This window comes from Ipomoea triloba, chromosome 11 (assembly GCF_003576645.1).
Source record: "Ipomoea triloba cultivar NCNSP0323 chromosome 11, ASM357664v1".
Lineage (NCBI taxonomy): Eukaryota > Viridiplantae > Streptophyta > Magnoliopsida > Solanales > Convolvulaceae > Ipomoea > Ipomoea triloba.
In genome coordinates this window covers 20,551,441-20,555,492 of record NC_044926.1, presented here as the reverse complement: position 1 = coordinate 20,555,492, position 4,052 = coordinate 20,551,441, and the positions used below count along the sequence as shown (strand labels likewise).

Here is a 4,052-nt window from a genome sequence, read left to right as displayed (position 1 = left end):
AGATCATTAGTACATGTGATGATCATAATTTGCTTACCAACAGCAGTCACCTCCACTGAAACTCGAACCCACTCCCATCATACATGTGGGAGTGTAAACCACGACACCGAATGCCATTAGACCACAAGGTCTTTGGCTTGAGAATGTTATGTTGAGAAAGAAGATATACAAGGAGAATTTTATGATAGATTATAACATTTTTGGTAAGAAAATTATAAATAATAAGATTTGAAGTCATTGGAAGTTTGTAAATATGTATTCAATTAAAAATTTAATGGTTTTTGTAAATGTTTTAAAATAAAAAATTCGAATTTTTTTTTTGATGAAATGGGCTATTATTGCAGCATTGAACTCTGCTGCCCATTTTGTTGGCGGAAACAATATCCTCAACTATACAATTTTAAAAACACATCAAAAGCAATAATTGCTGGTTTGCCTGAGAGGTTAAGGGGGAAGACTTAAGATCTTCTGCACAAAAGTGCGCATGGGTTCGAACCCCATAGCCAGCATGCTGTTGTTCTGAAAAATAGTGGGAAAATGGGCTTTGATTTATTTAATTTTGATCTATATTATATAAAAATCATGATAGGGGCAAATTATACTGTGCACCACGTACGTAAACAACGTCGTTTTGAGCATTGTAAACAACCGCCCATTTTTTTTGGAAATCACGTTTCCTGTTTCGGCCGATCTCTGTATTTATGTTAATATTCTATGTAATCCAAGCAATCATTCTGTGTATTCTAGGCAACCGTTTTGTGTATTCGAGGCAATCGTTCTGTGTATTCATATTAGTAACACATGTTGTGATGTGTTTGTGCATTCGAATGTTTAGGAGGATGAGTTTTGTGTATTTTGTGCCAATATTCTGTGTATTCATGTTATTAACATAGGTTGTGATGTGTTTGTGCATTCGAATGTTAGGAGGATGAGTTCTGTGTATTTTGTGTCAATATTTTGTGTATTCTGGGCAAACATTCTGTGTATTCTAGGCAAACGTTCTGTGTATTCTAGATAATGATTATGTGTATTATAGATAATGAATTCACTGGAATCATTCGCGTCCGCGTCCACTAACATCTATGTATTTTGTGTCAATATTCTATGTATTATGGGCAAACATTCTGTGTATTATAGGCAAACGTTCTGTGTATAATGAATTCCTTGTAGTCATTCGCATCCGCGTCCACTAACATCAAAACGACGTCGTTTACGTACATGGTGCACATTGCTATGTGCACCGTGGTGCAGGGTATAATGATTGCATGATAGGTGGATGGGCTTTGATTTATTTACTAGAATTATGATCTATATTATATAAAAATCATGATAGGTGGTTGAGATCAGTTGCTTTTTACAAAAAAACCATATTCTCATTAGATTTTAGAGTTTATGATTGAGTTTTTTATTTTATTTAGTTTAGGTCGGGTTCACTTTTTATTGCTTAGTGTTTAACATTTACTATTTAGATTTAAAATTTAGCTTTTTCATTGATTTTTTAACATTTATTCATGAATGCATATTTAGCTATTAAAAAAATACATATTTAACTGTTCAAGTTTGTAAATTGAAATTGACGATAGTTACTAAAATGCCACTATTTTTAAAAAATATAATATAATCCGTCTGTTTTTTATAGATGTAAAGCTGATATTGGTTCTTAGTTTTTTTTTTTTTTTGGTACTCATATGGTTCATTACCTAAGCCGTCATAATAATAATCAAGAATAAGTAATTAAATCTTGAATTGAATTATTATGAACTAGTTCAACGGTAAATCATTTGTGATTATTAGGTTGTTAGAGTAATGAGGGTGGTTAGAGTATTGTGTGTTTAATTTGCAAGATTTTTCCTAATAATATATATTATATATTATATATTATATATTAGGGCATTAATTAAGTGATGCAAGTTGACTAGGCTTATTAATTGATTTGGTTGGATTGAATAACTGTAGTTGTTATTCAACTAGACTCTATGCATATATAAACCTGGATTGATGGGATACAGGATATATATTATATAGCACATACAGTTCACGGTATATATAAACCTGGATTGATGGGATACATGATATATATTATATAGCACATACAGTTCACGGTACTCATACTGCTTAGTAGACACCAATACACCATCTAGGGTTCTGAGTCAAGTATGAGCCAAATATGGCTAACGGTCTACCGTTCCAGAGGCATCACACATCCGATTCACTGTGGCTGGAGATTAACTGCTTCCGCTTCCGCTACTACGAGGTCAAGTTTCTCGTAGATTATTATTCTGTACGGTTAGATTATTTCATCTAACATTTGGTATCAGAGTCTTTATAATCTCTGTCTGGTTGATTATTATGCCTAAATCAATAATTAATTTATTTCATATACATTGAATTTTCGTATATGTTTTAATTCGTCTGAAACATACATATATAAATATATCTATTTAGTCAGGATATAATTAAGCAATGTAGTGTGTATGTTTTGGGTGAATTAATTGGTTTTTTCCTGCTGCCATAATTTAATTTGTGAGCCGGTAATATGCTCCGCCGGTGTTTTTTTTTTTTTGGACTCCGGTCGTTGTCCACGCCGGCAACACTGGAGATAGCTGGAGTGACGGCAGAAGTAAAAAACAAGGAAGGTCACCGGCATTAAGGAAGGTCGCCATTGTGTCCTTCGTCGCCATTCCAAGACCAGAACATGCGATTTCAGCTCTCTGTTGAGAGGACAATGACACGACGCTGAGGTGTTAAACGGTGGTGGTGGTGCCGCGACAATGAGAAACGGTGGAGGTAGGATGGATTTCCGGTTCGCCGCTACTGTCTCCCATCTGTAAGGCGGCGCTGACTCCAACCGTAGCAGCTTCCTCCTTCAGTCGGTGCCATTGTTGTTTCTCTCTTCCTTCAGCCGACGGTGGCGGCTAGTGGCGTCGCGACAGGCGGATGGGGGAGGTGTTGGCCACAGGAAGCCGGTGCTCCATTCCCTCCTTCAGGCGACATCTTGCTGCTATTCTCGCCCCTCGTAGCCTCAGTGACGCTGGATGTTCTCCATTGCAGCTAGGTATGGCTTCTGGCTGATTAATTAAGTTGAAGAAGTTGATGATGAAATATACGGCTTTGGGCCGGGTCGGGCCCATTTGGGCAGACCTGGTCCAATATATTAAAAAAAAAAATCTTGGGCCTCTTTGGTTTATCTAGGCTTGCTTCAGTTGATCCATCATCATATTTGGACTTCTTTTAACTTAAGTTTTTAGTTTAATTCCTCATTAATTCATTATTAAATTATTATTCAACTTCAGGCAAATATTAAGTATTTAATTTGCTATTTGAATTTTAATTTAATATTAAGGTTATATTAAATTGCCTAAAGAATTCCAATTTATTTAAGAATATATGGGTTAATAATACATTAATATGCAAATTCAAGCACGCTATGTATATTTGTTAAATATTTAATTTATTGTTTCAATTATACATTTATTAAAGCATGCATTAAGGTTGAATTTTGCATATTATTAACTCATAAATATATCATTCAATCTTTGATCCTTAGGTCAATTTAAGTCATTATGGCCTATTAAAGTAGTTTGTTTGGTTTCCCATTTAATTGTGGGCATATTTTAATCCTATATTTGACGCGGGACTTTAAACCTATTTTGAACAAGCTAATTAGGACCTATCTTGGGTCATTTAAGTTTGGATCTTACCGTCATTGATTGATATTTTAATAATAATTATAACTTATTTTGGATTTATAATATTATTACTATCTACCATATTTCTTGTTAATGGTATTCATTGATGTTAATAATATTAAGTTTGGATCTATTTTAGTACTAGATCATTTTCCATCCGTGTTATAGCTCACTTGGGTCATTAAGAATCATAGGTCTAATTTGAGAAGTGCTATAATTATTGTCTTGGCCTGTTAAGAATTTAAGATTTTAATTATTATTTTGGCCATTAAGAGTTATAACTATTGTTTAAGATGATTATGCTTTTTTTTTAATATATCAATAGTTTTGAGGGCCTTAATAATAATATTAATTCTTTAATTT

At 33.7% G+C, this 4,052-nt stretch overlaps 1 non-coding gene across 1 annotated transcript; it reads left to right on the top strand.

Moving 5' to 3' along the window:
* The first annotated feature begins 426 nt into the window (after positions 1–426).
* TRNAL-UAA lies at positions 427–509 on the top strand. The gene has a single exon. It is a non-coding gene; the product is annotated as a tRNA-Leu (tRNA).
* The last annotated feature ends 3,543 nt before the right edge of the window (positions 510–4,052 follow it).